The following is a 17,318-nucleotide window of genomic DNA, read 5'->3' as shown; positions in this document are numbered from 1 at the left end:
TAACCCCATAGATCCAAAATATGCTTTGAATCAATATAAAAAACGATGAATGAGGTATTTTGTATTCTTTTTGTTATGGTAAGTCTTTGAAATCCAGTATTTTTACTCTAACAGCACTCCTCAATTTAGATGTTAGTTTTCCATTGGAAGTACTTGATTTGTATTTAGAGTTCATAAAACTTGCAGTTGGAGAAGTTGATTCACAAACCCAAGTTGTTCCAAACATACTTAAACGTTTCCCAATAACTGAATTCAGTATTAGTTTTTAAATTGAAACTAATACTGAATTTATAAAATTTATATAATAAAATTGAATTTCAATGAAATTTAAAACTCCCCCAATCACACATTTCAAATTCTTTTTTTTTTTTTTCTTCTTTTTTTAGGGCTGCACCCAGCGGCATATGCAGATTCCCAGGCTAGGGGTCCAATCAGAGCTACAGCTGCCGGCCTAGCCACAGCCACAACAACATCAGATCTGAGCCTCATCTGCGACCTACACCACAGCTCAGGGCAACGCCGGATACTTAACCCACTGAGCGAGGCCAGGGATCAAACCCACAATCTCACAATTCCTAGTCGGGTTAATTTCCGCTGTGCCATGACTGGAACTCCCATTTCAAATTCGTAACAGCCGATGCAGCTATCTGCTACCTTATCCAACAGCATACATAGTTACTTAACCTCTCCAAGTTTTGCTCTTGTTGTAAAATGGGGATAATAATATCTGCATAATGTAGGATTTTCGTAAGAATTAAATTAAAAAGAGCAATATGTATAAAGTTCTCAGCACAGGGCCTGGTATGTAGAAAGTGCTCAGTAATGAAGGCCACTCTGAAGATGATTTCTCTTTTTCCCTTTGTCAGTTACCCCTCTGTCATCCCAGTGCCTGCCTCCAGAACTTGCCCTTAGGGAAAGGTTGTTAAATGAATTTACACTAAGCTGCCAAGAATGAACAGGGTATTCAAACACACATGTGCCCTTCTGTCTCTCCTTACTAGACAACCTCCCCTTACCCCCAGTACAGCTACAGCTTCGTTTATTATCTATGTGTGAATGACTCCCAACTCCAAAAGTTAAACACACATCTTCAGGGCTGTATATCCATTTGCCTAATAAAGATCACTGAAGTTTTCTAAACATATGTTAACTCAACCCACCAAAAGCCAAATTGATTATTATCATCCCTAATGTGCCTCTCCTTGGCTCTCTCATTGACTTGGTGCCACCATCCATTCATACCTGATGCCTCAGCCAAGATCTGGCAGTCATTCCAAGTTCTTCTCTCTCCTTCACTCTTCCCCTCACCCCAAATCCTTAGACAATTTCTGAGACCTATGAATTCTCCCTCCTAAATAGCTCCCAAATCCAAATTGGTCTGTCAGTCTTCATGGCCACTACCCCAACCTAAGCCACTGTTGTCCTTTGCTTGGATATTGCAACCAGTTTTTCTGACTCTGCTTTTGTTTGCCTTTAACCCACTCTCTACTTTTTAATTTTTTAAAAATGCTTTTTTTCGGCAGCTCTGCCTAAACACTTAAATGACTTTCAACTCTTCAAAAGGACATATAAGGCCCATCATGAACTTGTCCTGCTTGCCTCTTTTTACTTGTCTTTCACAATAACCTTCACCACCTCCCCTTCCCCCATTTTAGCCACTCTGAACCTCTTTCAGTTCTTCTGACCCACTACATGTTCCCTGATACAGGAGTTCTAGCACATGGCTATGGTGGCCATGCCTGGTTGCTTCACAGTCATGTATATCCTACAAATCATGTCCATTCTGAGAAGGTATTTTAGATGCACAGCTAGATAATTCTTCCCATTTTGCCATATGGCATCTTAACTGGTATATTTGACTATTTAGAGAGAGTCCCTCAGTTCTGGGCTCCTCTCAAAAATCTACACATGACACTTCTAGAAATCTTTTGGGGCACTAAGCCTTTAGGTCATTAAATGTGCACACTGGCTATAGTTTATTGTGTCTGTTTCTATTCTATTAACACCAATTTTTATAAAATTTCCTTTCTTTTTTTTACCTTGACTAAAGAAACTAGCTATCTATTGCTTGTGAAAGTTTTTCCCAAAAGGAGTGTTGATATTGGAGTGGTAAGAAAAGCAAAGATCCTACCTTGTAGGATTGTCATTAAGAGTGGAATGCTAAAAGTTAACTTTAAAATGATAGGTGTTTGGTTGGACACAGAGAACAGCCGTGTAGTTGCCAAGGGGGAGGAGGAAAGGAGAGAGATAGATTGGGGAGTTTGCGATTAGTGGATGCAAACTATTACATTTAGAATAAACAACAAGGTCCTACTGTATAGCACAGGGAATTATATCCAGTCTCCTAGGATAGACCATAATGGAAAAGAATATTAAAAAAAAAGTGTGTGTGTGTGTGTGTGTGTGTGTATAGTATCATATATATGAGTCAATTTGCTACACAGCAGGAATTGGCACATCTTTGTAAATCAACTATACTTTAATAAAAACGATTTTTTTTAAATGATAGGGGTTTGGATGCTAGGCAGGAGCAGCAGTAGAACCTTTCATTTCAAAAACCAGCCTGGAGCCTAACAAGGTCTGCCAGTGCTCTGGGCGGGCATCACTAGCTGGTTCTTCTCCACACCTCTTGTCCTCCCATTCCTCTCCTCCCACGTCCCTGCACACAGAGTATTAGGAGTCAGCATTTGTGCTGATATTAGAGCTGACGGGCAACATGAGACTGGTAGATCAGGGTAATGATGGCTGGGTATTTTCCCAGAGGCCCAAAGTGAGCAGGATTTGTATGTCTGGTTTCTGCCTCTAACACCTCCAGGCCTAGGGATGGATTCCCAGTGATCTCCTTCCATCAAAGAGCTTGATCCCTGGAAAGGCGAGTGAAGATGAAACTTCAGCCCTTTGTCTGGCTCCAGGATAAAGCTATGTGAAACTGTCAAAGCAAATATCATGTTCCCCTAGAAAGCTGTAAATTCCTTTGGCTTTGGGTCCAGGGGTTTATCATGTAGTTCAACGAAAGATGAGTCTCCTGATCGCAGGTCATTAGCTGTAAGGTTCTAGAGCTTGGGGCCAAGTCTCGGTGTTATATAACACTGAGTATAACTCTGGGTTCAAGTAATGCTTAGCAAATGCTCTTTAATTTCTGGTTAAGTTGAAGACAGTGAAAATAACATGTGTTGTGTACTCCCCTATTGATGTGTATTTCATCATATTAAATAGAGGTGCTGATACGTTTTGTCAAAGGGACTAGAAATAAAAAATGGAGTTATTGTAATGCTGTTGTAATTGAACACGGAAGAAAAACTTCAGAAGGAAATGGAGAATTCCAAAATATTCATTTGTTGGCTGGCTTATTTTTGTTAGATTCTTTATATAATGTAATGTTAACATTAAATTCATGATACAAAAGTCAGATTGAAAAGTTTAGAAGTTACAGTGAGTGAAAACCTCTTCCTCTTCTATAGTTTGGTAAACAGGAATGATGAATGCTTAAATAATGTTTTTCCAAACCTCCTTCTTCACTGTTGTGCTACGGTCAGAAAGAAAGAAAAACTTAAGAAATTTTGATCACCCATAGTTGCAGCATTAACTATAGCTTACTAGTCTTTTTGTGCTATATTTAGCATTCTAATTTCTAACAATTATTTTACCCATAATAATTACATACCATATTTAACCAGTATTTCCCCAAGTTATTCCAAACTCTTTATTAATATTATTTTTAGTACCTGTGGACTATACTATCACATAGATTTGCCTCACTTACTTAACCACTCACCTAATATTGTTATTTGGGTTATTTTATGTTTAAGTGTTTTTAAAATATTCGCTTACGGATACATTTTCATTGGTTTTATAGTAATGACACTATTTAATGTACATATGGTAATATTTAATCTTAATGTGTATCCTGTTGGCAAAAATTAAAAGAACCAGAGGTTTTATGTTAAAATCTTATGAAAATCATCACAATACAAAAGCAATCAATCAGTTTCGAGGAGCTACTGGTTTCAGAAATTGTGGCCTTTTCAAGAAGAGGTTTTTTGTTTGTCTTCCTTCATGGGAGGAGCCAGATAACTAAGTAATCCCAGGACACATGCACTATAGAAGCATGACAGGGGGGTGATGCAGTGCAGATGACCATGGCATGTCCCCAGTGGAGGTGATATTTCAACCAGGACCTAGAGGATGAGGAAGCATTGAGAACCCCAGTTATCCTGGCATACTCAAATACTTTGGGGGTAAACATGGATAAAACCTTTCTGGAAAGTGAGATGCTAATATGTAAGGAGGGTCTTAAATATTTTCATACCTTTTAGGAGAAGTAACTATTCTGAAATAGTCAGAAAGGGTGAAAAAATGGTGAACTAAGAAGCTCATCTTAGCATGATTTGTAATAGGAAAAAAAAAAGAAACAATTTGTTTATCTAAAGCTGAGAGATTGGCTGTGTGTCTGTCTACACTAGAATGTACATATCATTAAAAAGTATGCCTAGAGTGATAGAAAGTTAGTGAGAAGTTTGTTCTGGAATAAAAGACACGTAACTAAACACAGTGCATGAATTGGTTTGTGGGGACAAAAACAGCAAAATATCATTTGGGGGACAATTAAGAAAATTTGAATATGAACTGAATATTAAGTGATATTAGGGAATAATCATTAATATACTGTTGTAATATTGGTATTGTGATTATGTGGGAGAATGTTCTTACATACAGGGATGCATATTGAAATATTTAACATGAGATGCCACAATTAACACAATTTACTTTAAAAATATTTCTGCAAAAAATACATAATGTACATGTATATGTGAAAATATACATATACATAGATATGTAAAGCAATTATGGCAAAGTATTTGTAATTATTGAACTATGTGGAAGTTATGTAAGAGTTCATTGTATTTATTGTTTAACTTTTGAAATACATTAGTAGCATTATTTAGAAAATCAGAAAATATGTCATAATGGTACAGTGATTATATTGGAATGGTAGATTTATGATGATTGTTATTTCCTACTCTATACTTGGATGCATTTTATTTTTATTGGATGTATTTTATTTTTATTATCAATAATTAGAGCCACATTCTATTGAGCATTTCTTGGGCTCTATACTTCACATAAATTACTCTCTTTAATTCTTACAATAATTTGAAGAGGCTGGTATTATTACTCCCTTTTTATAGCTGAGAATACTGATATTTAACAAGACTACATTGATGCCCACTGATAGATGGCAATATCAGGATTTAACCTCTGCACAAACTATGCTTTTACAATTCAAATTAACTTTCACAATATCTAGCAAAATAGAAAGAAACTGTTTACATAACTAGAGATTTCACCCCACAGGCAGAGTAGTGATATGGATTTAGAAGCTGGAAATCATGATTTAGCCCTGGTTTTGCCGTTTGCTGCCTGTGTGGTTATGGAGACTCAAACTCAAGTGCTGTGTGAGGGGCATTTAAGCCTGCTCTGTCCTCCTCACAGAGATGTCACCTCTGAAGAGCGAATGTGTAAGTGTATTGTGAAGGACAGATTCTCCTACAATGTAAGACATTAGTATCACTGCTCTGGGGTCCCATTAGTGTGTCCCAGTATCTCAAAGAATACCAGCTGTAACTTTAATGCTTCTCCTTTTGAATTTTAGGTTAGGATTTGACTCCATTATTATGAAACATCTTTTAGTACATCTTTTTCATTTTTTTGGTTTTGGTTTTTGCTATAATTGCAAAAGATAAGAATAGGAGATCCCTCCTCCTTTTTTTGATAAACTCTGGCTGGGAAATCTACCCTTCTCATTGTTGGGCATGGCTGACAACTTAAGAGTAAGGGTCTCTGAAAGATGGCCTCCATAAAAGGCAGGGGATGAAAGAGGGCTGGGTGTGTCAGGCTGCAAATATATAGAGTGGACTTTCATTTCTCACTTTACAAATTTATCATCCTATTCCTTACTTTCAATATTTTTATCTAGCATAGGCAATGCAGTAGAAACTGCAATGAATTGTTGAATAGATGAATGGCTGTTGAGAAAATTTGTTCTTTTTGTGTAATTTCCTATTACTAGCTGAAACAGTCAAGAAATTGTCATTGTTGTGAAAACTTCAGCTCAATAACTCAGAGGTACAGAAAATTGGACAGAATCTCTAAATTTTGTTGAGGTTCACACATCATTATTGTAAAACTCTAAAGATAAAGTTTATTTTGGAAATTCTGCTACAACCTCAAGTATCACATTACCAATAGCACAGCAGTGGGGAAAACAGAAAAGACCAACATTCTATTTCCGAATATACATCTCTATTGTTTAAAAGCTCATGGTGTTTGCTTTACTAATTCAGAGAAGATCAAAAATTATGCCTCAGGTTAGTGTTTAACATTTTGCTTTTCTAAAGTAAGCTTCTTAATACCAATGCCATTGCTGAAGATCATAGGTGTGATAAACTCATATCTTGAATGTGAACAAATGACATGAACTGAACAATCTTTGACTAAGATTGACCACCCTTAAACCTCTCAGCGTTTGTCTGTTTTTTGTTACTGATATCAGTAATGATGTAAACGTACCCATGTTGGGGTAGCCAAGCAAAAAAGCTAGCTGAGATCTCCTATAGTAGTGCATATAGAGTCAGATTGTGTGTAGGGTGGGGGACAGGGGGCTAAAGTCACACCATCTTACTGGGATATCCCGAAGTTTGTGCAATCAAGAAAACAGTTGGCTTCCCTGGCAGAAAACATTGCATAAAAGTTATACAGCGTTCTTGGAAGGAGAAGGTTGTAGCCCTGGGGACACCAGAAGCCAGTGATTGGCAGCAGAAAATAATGGTTTGAGATTAATGGTTGGAAGCCTTCTGATAAGGGCCTTAGATACCAAAACATCAGAAGAATGTATGACAAATATGGCTCCAATTTATTTAATCTTACAAACCATAATAATCTGAGCCTGGTAAGGCTTATTTGAATTGTTCCTCTTATCTCTCTGTCTTGAAGATTTAAATTAAATTTATTTTCTTGATTTGAGTCAGTTCAATTCTTTAAAAATATTTTTACTCTGTAAATTAGTGTATTGTGATGGTTAATTTTATGTATCAACTTGACTGGACTGAGGACTGTCCAGATAACTGCTAAAACATTTCTGTATGTGTCTTGCAAGGGTGTATCTGGAAGAGACTGACATTTAAATCAATCGACTGAATAGAGCTTACCCTCTGAAATACAGGTGGGCATTATCCAATCCACTGAGTACTTAAATAGAACAAAAAGGCAGAGGAAGGGCAAATCCTCTCCCTCTGCTTGAACTGAGATGTCCACCTTCTCCTAGGCTTAAACACTGGTGCTCCTGGTTCTCAGGTCTTGGGACTCAGACTGAATTATACCACTAGCTTTCCTGGTTCTCCAGCATGTAGAGGGTGAATCTTGGGATTTCCCAACCTCCATAATCATGTGAGCCAACTCCTAAATAAATCTCCTCTTAATATGCATATATCCTATTGGCGATGTTTCTCTGGAGAACCCTGACTTACACATTAAGAGATAGTTCTAACACTAAACTAAGTATGGTAAAGAATATGAAGAAATAAATCTTATGATAAGTCCTCAAGGAACTTGGAGTCAAGTCAGTAGGGCCAAACGAATAAGAAATAATGATTAGTGTGTGGTTAGATTGGTCAGTGAAAGCTACTGAACAGCAACTAATGAATCCAGTTTGTTGATTCATGTCATTTATTTATTTATTGTAGGTGTAGTTATTGTAGGTCTTTGGTTTGCAGTTACCATGCGGTTTTGCCTCATATATATACATATTGCACAAGATTGTTTTAAGTTGCTAGTCTCTTAATTTCAAATGCATTCCCAATATCCTGGATTTGTAACTCTCCTCATGATTTCTGGTTTTGATACCATATTTGTGTGGATGATTTCCTACCTTTTCTGTATGTCTGCCTCCTGGTGGGTAGAGCTGGGTTTTGTACCTCTAGTAGGCTAGACCATGTCAAAGGGTGTGTTTATAGGCATTTGTGAGCTCAGGACAACTTTAGCAGCCTGTCTGCTGATGGGTGGAGCTGTGTTCCTACTTCATTGGTTATTTGGCCTGAGGCATCCCAGCACTGGAGCCTGTAGGCTGTTGGGTAGGGCCAGATCCTGGTGCCAAAGTGGCAACCTCTAGTAGAGCTCATACTAATGAATTTTCCCTGGAGCCTCTGCCTCTAGTCTTCTTGCTCCCACAGTGAGCTATGGCCCTCATCTTCCCAGAAGACCCTCAAAGACCCACAGGGAGGTCTAGCCCAGGCTCTTATGGAGTCACTGCCTTTCCTTGGGTCCCAGTGCACCTGAAACCTTGGGTGCACCCTCCAAGAGTGAAGTCTCTGCTTCCCTCAGTCCTGTGGTGCTCCTACACTCAAGTGCCACTAGACTTCAAAGCCAAATGTTCTGGGGGCTCATCAATCCCAATCCCAGAGCCTCAGGCTGGGGAGCCTGATGTGGAGCTCAGAATTCTCACTCCTGTGGGAGAACCTTTGCAATGTAATTATTTTCTGGGTTGTGGGTTGCACATCCGGCAGATAGGGGATTTGATTGTATAATGAAAGCACCCCTTCCACTGTCTCATTGGGCTTCTTCATTATCTTTGGGTGTAGAATATCTTTTTTGGTAGATTTGAGACTTTTTTGTTGATGTTTGTCCAAAAGTTAGCTGTGATTTTGGTATTTTCATGAAAGGAGGTGAGCTCAAATCCTTCTACTCTGCCATCTTGTCTCCAACCTCTTCATTCACTGTATAAAACTTCCTGAATAACCAATGGCAGCATTAGTTATTATGCTAGTGAGGAATGTCCATTCTCACAAGTTAAGCAGAAGTCACCTAATCCACCTTTTGCATTTGGAGTAGCAATTTTTCTTTTCTCTATTTAAAAAAAAATTTCCATTTCCACAGGCTTAAGGTAGTTGTGGAATGTGGCTTTCCTTTTTAGAAAATCCAGTGCCAGCATTTTTCCCTCAGGCCAGCAATTTGCAGGCTTTGAAATTTTAGTTTAGTGATGACCATTACGTTGATTGCCTAGTGAGAAAATCTAAGTTATTTTGGGCAGTGGCTCAAGGTTATATAATGAAGGCATAGACCCCATATCTGAACTCACTAACAAACCTGAATCATAATTCCTGAGCAGTGGTTGAGCCAGGAGGTGAGATGTGACCAAAGTCATACCATTACCATTCAGAGCACTTGCCAAACAGTATTCACACTTTTGACAATGACCCCGTTTCCTCCTTTCTCAACCTAGAATTATATATAGCTCATTTTCTTTTCTTGCTTAAAGTATTACCTTGCATGATCATGGGCAATGGGATTGTCAGTGTCAACTGTATTCTCTCTGGCTAAATCCATGGTTCTGTTCACAGACTTAATTTTACCGGAATTATCTGAACAGCTGATATAAATAATTGATCAATCCCTCCTCTTTAAAGCACTTCCTTTCTTGATACCACATTCTCTCCATTTTCCTCTTACCTCACTGGCTGTTCCTTTCCATTGTCCTTTCCTGGTTCTTCCTTATCTTCCCAACCTTCTAACACTGGAGACCAAACCAAGTTTATGATCATTCCTCAAAATGTTTTTTTGTGATCCAGTTTTTCCCACCTCAAGAAATGACAACTCCTTCTTTCATTTGTTCAGGCTAAAAGCTTGGAGCCATCTTTCACTCCTCTTTTTTCTCACACTCAATATCTTCTCTATCAGGAAGTTCTGCTGGATCTTTCTTTAAAATGTATCCAGAATGTGACACCCTGTTCCCACTTCCACTTCTTCCACCCTAGCCGAGCTACCATAATTCTTTCCTGAATGATATCAAATTCTCTCCCTGATTTTTCCCCATGTACCTCTAAAATCTACCCATAACACATCAGAGTGAACCTTTAAAACAATATCAGCTCATGTCACCTCTGTGCTCAAAACTCTATAATAGTCCCCATCTCACTCAGTATAAAAGACAAAATCTTTGCAATGCCTTAAAGGGCCTTCTGTGACCTGATACTACATCTGCTCTGATTTTGTCTCCTTCTTTTCTTTCCCTTATAATACCTCTCCAGCCACATGCCTGCTTTCTGATTCTCTGACATCCCAAGAATGCTCTTGGCTTGGGTATTTTATACCATTACCTCTGTCTGCAATGCTCTCCCTTCATGGAACCACATGGCTCACTCCCACACCTGCTTCAGGTCTTTGCTCAAATGTCACCTAATCAGAGAAAGCTTTTCCAACCAACTTAAAATTGCAACCATATTCTCCATCCCAGCACCCTCGTCCCCTCTTCCTCTTTTCTCTTTAATTGTTTCCCATTGCACATATCATCATTCTATACATTATTTATTTTAGTTGTTTATTGATGCTCTGATTCCCATCTACAAAATGTAGACTCCATGTGGACAGAGAAATTTTTTGTATGTTTTTTTTTTAATTGCTATGTGCCTAAAGCCTAGAAAAATGTCTGCCATATAGTAGGCCAGAAAAATATTAATATTTTTGAATGGTCGCATCTGACCCCAAGGCCATGAAACAAGCCTCAAGTAAAGCCCAAATCCAAGGTTCTGAGCAAATTTTATCCATGACCACTTATCTGCTTATACTACCCCAGAGAACAAGAAGCTGTATTGTTTTGCTTTATTTTGTTTTGATTCCCCTGTACACTGTGTCCTTATACAATGTATTCAGCATGTCCTTGTGTAAAGAGACAGCTGTCTCTTCCCATTTACTTAGCTCTGTTCTCCCTCTATCATATGGTTTCTTTACTATAGTATAGTCAGTTCCATTTTAAAGAGCAAAACTATCTTATTAAAATTTGAGGAAATCTTAGAGTAGGCCTGTATATCCCAGATAACTACAAGCCAGTGTGAGACCGAAACAATTTTTTATTGTAAAAAACCATGGAGCCAGTTTTCCTGCTCTTGACCTTGAGCAAACTGGGATGGTTAATAGTGTTGTTATCATCAGATTTGTGTTAACTAAAAAGGAGGAGTGAGATGTAGTGAGTTAGGGTAGAAATGGAAAGAGACTTACAGATGGATGAAGGTGTAAATTTGGTATATTCATTGCTAATTTAAGATCACAAAGTGCTTCAAACAGCATTAAAATATCTGGTATGTTCTACTTTGGGAAATTCTCAGTTATATACTTCTCATTCTGCATGTCAAATCTCCAAGATAGCAAAATAGCCATGGGAGATCAGTAATGTGTAAGGTTGATGTACTCTAATGGGATAGTTTCTACTGGTCACCCATATGTGCCTGTTTCTGTTATGTTAATGTACGTGGTCACTCACAGTACCTTGATGTAACTTAGCTCACTGACCATGATTTCTATTACTTGTAGTTTCTGTCTAGGTGACTCATTCATTTTATCTCAATCCTTGATTTATCCAAATCTTCCTTACTAGTTTCACCTGCATGCTGTCTCCTAGTTCAAGACTTTCCTTTTCTTTTTTCTTTTTAAACTCACTGAGGAAACATGAGCAAGTTAACATCACCACAGATCACTCCAACTGCCATGCCTTTCTCCAGATTCTGTTTGAGGCAATCCAAGTATTTCCAGTCTTTTGTCAGAGTTAGGTTTCCAGAAAGCCTTGTCCTTCTCACTCTTTTCAACACATATGTTCCCAACACTGCTTATAGGAGCATACAATATAAAATAAGTCCCCAAACAGACAGTCGTTCCCTACACTTAATTTTCATAGACTTCCCCTCTTCCCTTCTGCTGTCTTCCTATCTCATCTAAGGGGAAAAGGGAATAGCGAAGAAAAACCAGTGAAGGTCACAGCTCAGGGACATAAGCCCACTAAAAAGGCTCACAGCTCAGGGACATAAGCCCACTAAAAAGGCTGAGGTTTAATAATAAGATTATAGAATGCTTCCCCTCCCCCAAATTTACCCCCACCACTGTCACCAATAGGGCTTCAGTATAATAACAATGGCTTACAGCTGAAAGAGCTGCAAGATACAGATTTTCTCTAAGAAGGATAACTTATAGAAGCCCAAAGTTAATAGGGGAGATAAAAGAAGGATGCAAGAGTAATTTGAAGTCTCCAGTATCAAGAGCTACAGCAAAAGTTAAACACAACTCAATTTCTAGCTAGATTAACATAAAAGCTCACACTAAAGACCTATTGATTCATCATATCAGATGTTCAACAAAAAATTGCAAGGCAAGGAAAAACATAGTCTGAAGAAACAAAGTAAGAATCAGAACCAAACTTAGATATGACATAGATACAGCAATTATTGGACAGGAGATTTAAAACAACTATTTTTAATATATAAGTGCCCTAATGGAAAAAATAGACAACATGCAAAACAACTGGGTAATGTAAGCAAAGAGATGGAAACTCATAGAAAGAATAAAAAGGAAAGGCTATAAAAAACACTGTAATAGAAATGAAGAATCCCTTCAATGGACTCATAAACTGGACATGAATGAGGAAAGAATCAATGAGCTTCAAGATATGTTCAATAGAAACTTACCAAACTTAAATGCAAAAAGGAAAAAATTGAAAAAAAAATAAAGAATAAAATATCTAAGAATTGTGTATAATTTCAGAAGAGCAAACATATTCATAGTTGGAATACCAAAAGAAGAAAGGGAGACTAGAATAGAGAAAATATTTGAAGTGATACGGGAGAAGCTATTACTTCAGAGAATTCAGGAAGCTCAGAGAATCCAACTAGGATGAATACCAAAAGTACACACATTAGCATATCATATTCAAATTGCAGAAAATCAAAGTCAGAGAGAAAATCTTGAACGAAGCTAGAGAAATAAAGCATCTTACCTATAGCAGAATAAGGATAAGAATTACATTTGACATAGCATCAAAAATCATGCAAGCAACAAAAAAATAGAGTGAAATATTTTAAATGTCAAAAGAAAAACCCACCATCATAGAGTTCTATACCTTGCAAAACTGTCATTCAAAAGTGAAGGAGATCAAAAGAATGAAAGACAAGTCACAGACTAGCATAAAATTTTTTCAAAGCACATATCTGATAAAGGACTTATAGCCAAAATATAAAAAGAACTCTTAAATCTCAACATACAAAAACAACTCAATTAAAAAATGGACCAAGACAGGAAGGGGCAGAGCACTAGTGTTTTCCCCTGGTCTCCATGCTGCTCGGGATGGAGCTGCAGCTGTGTGAGGCATGAGGGTTAGCCTAGCAACAGCTTCACCCTGGTCAAGGCTGTCAGCTGGGAGTCCACAGGGTCTGTGATCACCCTTGGCTCCAGGCACGGAACCAGGCAAGCAGACAACCAGTCCATGGCTACTACAATGACTCCATCATCCTTGGCCCTGAGGGGCCTGACCCAGGTCATGGCCCCCAGCTTGTACGGGATCTTCTGCAAGTGTCCCTCTTGCACCCTACCCACCTTCTTCGAGTTGGCCTGGCAGCAGTGCATGAACTTCCTGTACTTCTACATTGTTGACTCCGTGGTCCTCAACATCTGCTTGCAGGTACACTCCTAGAACTCTGAGGAAGCAGCCGGCACTATGGGTCTGCATGATGGCCAACTCCCAGGAGGCGCTGCAGTGCTGCAGAGCTGGGAGCAAGGAGCCCTGCTGTCTCACAAGAGTGCCTGGGCTCGGCCGAGGCTGCGCTCTCTGCTCACAGCCCATCGCCCCAACTGCCTCTACCTCCGAAGTGCTGGTGAAATGAGGAAGAAGAAGTAAGCAATTCCAGGAACAAAGAACTTCAGTTAAGACCCATGACTATATTTAAGAAGCTGTGTGTCTTTAAAACAAAAATGAGACCAGTAAGATGCATTATAAAAAGGGAAGACTACTAAGAAACTAGATTATAAGCAGGACATTGAACGCCTTAGAAGCCTAAGATCTTAAGACTATGCTGTGGAAGGCATAGATTTTCTCTATCCCACAAAAGAAAACAAATAATCAAACTTTTGGTGAGGGAGTTTCCTGGTTGGCTAGTGGTTAGGATTTTCTGCTTTCACCACTCCTGTGGCTGGAGTTCAATCCCTGGTCTGAGAACTGAGATCCTACATCAAGCCCTGCATGCTGTGGCCAAAAGTAAAGATACTTTTATTTTAAAAAAAAATCTGTTCAGGAAATGCATCCTTCAAATAGCAAACAATGTATGTAAAGTGCAAGATTTTGAACAAAGGGTTGGAGTGTAAGAAAGTGGACTCCATTTCAATGTCACTATGAGTAGAGACATTGAAATGGAGTTCGAGACCTTGTAGCCAAAGAGAAGGAAATCCAGTCATAGCACATAGCTTGCCGATTTATTGAATAGCATTTAAATAATGTAAATGCTGTTTATGGTCTTCATCTTTTTAAGAGAATACTTAATTATGGTTACAAAGTTGAATGCAAGTGTTATCAGCCTTGATGGTGTAAAAGTACAGTTTGCCAGTGAGGATGGAGGGAGGAATGGTAGTGGAGTCCTTATAAAATGGGAAGTTAGGAGATACAGTCTATTGTTGATGGGGAAGAGGGCATTTTATCATTTAGAGAGTAGCCATAAAATTGCTAAAATATAACTATGGGATAAAAGGAGAGGGAAACAGCATGAGGTCAACAAGAAATGCCTAAAGGTGACAGTTCTGGTGGAACATCTCAAAAAGAAAAACATACATTACCTGATGTGTTTGAATATAGAGTCAAGAGCTTTTTAGTATTTAGAAAATCTGGAGATAATTTAGTCATCTGCAGATTTTTTTTAAATTAAGGCACAAAGCTGAGTAATTATGAACCTCAGGAAATATAAGATGTTTAAGAATTATACTGCATAATTCAACTGTGAATAATATTAGTTATATGACATCAGTCATAATTATGTAAATGCTGAAGACATATATAACAAATTATTAGATAACATTGGGGAATTGGAGAGGAAATGTATTTGTAATGAGGAGAATCAATCAAGATCTAATATAGAAAAGTCACTAAAATGGCAATATAAACATGTCACTTAGAAAAAAAGTACAATAAGAAACACCTAAGAGTTAAAATTGAGTGTCTCTGGAGAAAGAAAATCAGGGATGGGCAGAGAAAAGGTAGAGGATTGCTGTTTTCCACTGCCAGTGTAACAGTGTTATTGACTTTTCTTATCCATGTATATATTTTCTTTGATTAAAAAATAATTTAAACTTCATTTTTAAAAGTCCTCCAGGTAATTGAAATGTACACCATTGGTTAAGAGGCACCAGAGTAAAACGGTTTTTAAATCAGGCAGACCTCTGTTGAAATACAAATTTTGTGGCTAGATGAGGCCATTAATCTTGTCCAATCCTCAGTTTCCTCAATTCTATTAAACGAGAGTAAAAATACCCACCTCGAAAGATCAGCCTGAGAATTAAAAATAAGCCTGACTTAGTGCTTGATGTAGATACAACAAACAGTATTTGTCATAACAAAAAAAAATAAATAAAAAACGGACCAGCACCAAAACAAACAACCTCATCAAAAATGATACACAGATGGCAAATGATCATATTAAAAGATACTCAACATACATTTTTTAGATAATTATATATTAAAATAATAATGAGACCCCCACTACACACCTATTAGATGTCAAAAATCCAAAACATTGACAACACCAAATGCTGACAAGGATGTGGAGCATTAGGAACTCTCTTTCATTGCTTGTGAGAATGTAAAACGGTACAGTCACTTTGGGAGTTCCCTAGTGGCTCAGCAGACTAAGGATCTGATGTTGTCACTGCTGTGGCTCAGATTTTATTACTGGCCCACGCACTTCTGCATGCCATGGGTGTGGCCAAAAACAAACAACAAAAGACCCAAATGGCACAGCCACTTTGGAAGACAGTTGACAGTTCCTTATAAAGCAAATATTTTCTACCATGTGATCCAGTGATTGTGCCCTGTCATTTATCCAAATAAATGAAAACTTATATCCATACAGAAACCTTCTTATAAGTGTTTATTCATGATTTCCAAAAAATGGAAGCATCCAGTGCTTTCTCCAATGGGTGAATGAACAAATTGTGGTATAGCCATACAATGGAATATTATTTAGTGATAAAAAGGAATGCACTATCAGGCCATGAAAAATCATGGGGAAACCTTAAATGCTAATTACTAAGTGAAAGAAGCCAATGTGAAATGGCCAGATACTGTATGATTCTGACTGTATGACATTCTGGAAAAAGCAAAATTATAGGGACAGTAAAAAGATCACTGGTTGAGAAGGGTGAATGAGAGAACAATGAATAAATGGAACATAGGGTTCTATTCTATATGATACCATGATGGCAGATACATGCCACTGTACATTTGTGAAAACCCCCAAATCTGTACAATGCAAAGAATGAAGCCTAAAGTAAACTAAGACCTTTAGTTAATGATAATGCATCAATATTGGTTCATCAGTTGTAATAAATGTACCATGCCAATACAAGATGTTGATAATAGGGGAAACTTTGGGTGGATGGGGGTGAGGGAGTATGGAAGAACTATGTACTTTCCACTCAGCTTTTCTGTAACTCAAAACTGCACTAGGAAATAAAGGCTATAAATTAAGAAAAAAAGTGAAGGAGAGTAAAGACTTATCAGACCAAAAAAACCAAAAAACAAAAAAAACCCTCCAATTTGGAGACTTCTGAAACTGATGTAACCTGCTGGGTTTGAGGGACATTTGACTGATTGTAGAAATTTGACCTATCTCGGCGGAAAGATACTTCGCTAAATGTGAAAAGGTAATTATAGGTTGAGAAAAGTAAATGTGTGTGACTTATCAATACAAGGTGAAGACTAATATTCGTTGATATGTGACTGATTCTGTGCTAGGTGTTTAACATGTCATTTCATTCGTTCCTTCCATCCTTCTTCCCTCCCTCCTTCTTTTCCTCTCTTCCCTTCCTTCTTTTCTCATTGAGTGGTTTGAAACATACCACTGACGATGCAATATCCTCAGAGTTTAATCTATAGTGGAGGAAACTGACAAGTACAGGAAAGTCCAATAGGGTGAGTTCTGTGAGCCTATGATAGGGAGATTACAAGGTACTGTGGCCACATATAAGAAGGGACCATATTCAACCTTGTAGGCACAGGGAAGGCTCCCATGGGAGCTATCTAAATCAGGATCTGAAGGATAACTATCAATTAATCAGAAAAGGGAGGGAGACAAGGTGAGGGAAGCAGATTCTAGTCAGAGAGAACAACCTCTGTGAAAGCCCAGAGATGAGTGAAAGTCAACAAAGTTCAGGATAGTGAGAACCATAGTGCCAGGAGCTACGGAGACTAAAGATGACTCTGGGGTAGTAAGAAAGGACCCGATCTTGGCTAGTCAGGG

General features: G+C 38.1%; 1 long non-coding RNA gene across 3 annotated transcripts in view; it reads left to right on the top strand.

The window, feature by feature from the left end:
- Positions 1 to 17,318, top strand: part of LOC106510680 — a 337,456-nt gene that overhangs the window by 283,057 nt on the left and 37,081 nt on the right. Inside the window, exon 4 of one of the 3 annotated variants that reach the window (XR_002345449.1) lies at positions 13,496 to 15,481. The exons of the other annotated variants lie outside the window; for them this stretch is intronic. This is a non-coding gene — a long non-coding RNA (uncharacterized LOC106510680). Of the gene's footprint in view, positions 1 to 13,495; positions 15,482 to 17,318 lie in introns of those variants that run through there. 3 annotated transcript variants of the gene reach the window in all.

Source organism: Sus scrofa, chromosome 6, assembly GCF_000003025.6.
Source record: "Sus scrofa isolate TJ Tabasco breed Duroc chromosome 6, Sscrofa11.1, whole genome shotgun sequence".
Taxonomy (NCBI): domain Eukaryota; kingdom Metazoa; phylum Chordata; class Mammalia; order Artiodactyla; family Suidae; genus Sus; species Sus scrofa.
The sequence above is the reverse complement of the archived record's forward strand: the minus strand, read 5'-3'. Positions and strand labels throughout refer to the sequence as shown.